This window comes from Schistocerca piceifrons, chromosome 1, assembly GCF_021461385.2.
Source record: "Schistocerca piceifrons isolate TAMUIC-IGC-003096 chromosome 1, iqSchPice1.1, whole genome shotgun sequence".
Classification (NCBI taxonomy): domain Eukaryota; kingdom Metazoa; phylum Arthropoda; class Insecta; order Orthoptera; family Acrididae; genus Schistocerca; species Schistocerca piceifrons.
Window position 1 is genome coordinate 480,837,163 of NC_060138.1, and position 754 is coordinate 480,837,916.

The 754-nt window shown below is 46.3% G+C and overlaps 1 pseudogene; it reads right to left on the reverse strand.

The window, feature by feature from the left end:
• Positions 1-307: 307 nt before the first annotated feature.
• Positions 308-425, reverse strand: LOC124717503 (annotated as a pseudogene).
• Positions 426-754: the final 329 nt, after the last annotated feature.

The following is a 754-nucleotide window of genomic DNA, read 5'->3' on the forward strand; positions in this document are numbered from 1 at the left end:
ATTTAGGCAAGTCTATAGGTACCATCTAAACAGAATATGAGAAAATTATAAAAGAACCAGATTCAGGTGTTACAGCCATACATATAAAAATAAACTAAACTCCTCCCGAACAGGCCATGAAGTCCCAACGGTACCGACCGGCCGCCGTGTCATCCTCAGCCCATTGGCATCACTGGATGTGAATACAGAGGGGCATGTAGTCAGCACACCGCTCTCCCGGTCGTATGTCAGTTTCCTAGACCGGAGCCGCTACTTCTCTATCAAGTAGCTCCTCAGTTTGCCTCACAAGGGCTGAGTGCACTCCGCTTGCCAACAGCGCTCGGCAGACCGGATGGTCACCGATCCAAGTGCTAGCCCAGCCCGACAGCGCTTAACTTCGGTGATCTGACGGGAACCGGTGTTACCACTGCGGCAAGGCTATTGACACAGCCACACATATAGATACACAATTATGCAGACGCACACATATAGATGGCACATAGTGACGTACATATGTAGCTTGAACGTTCCATATCCTGCTGAATAGCACTTGGCGGAGATCTTAAACATGGCTGCGAAACAGCAAGTCTAAATCCGAAGAGGTTGAAAAAAATCAGCCAACCAGTTGCAAAACAATGTTTTATTAGCCCTTCACCTAGGTTTTGATATTTATAAAAATATCTTTTTCAGAAGGAGTGGGCCTTTTTATGTCCCGTGATGGTACATGAGATTAGCTGAAGCTGAGCGGCTCCTGTCATAAAGAAAATTGAAAAAC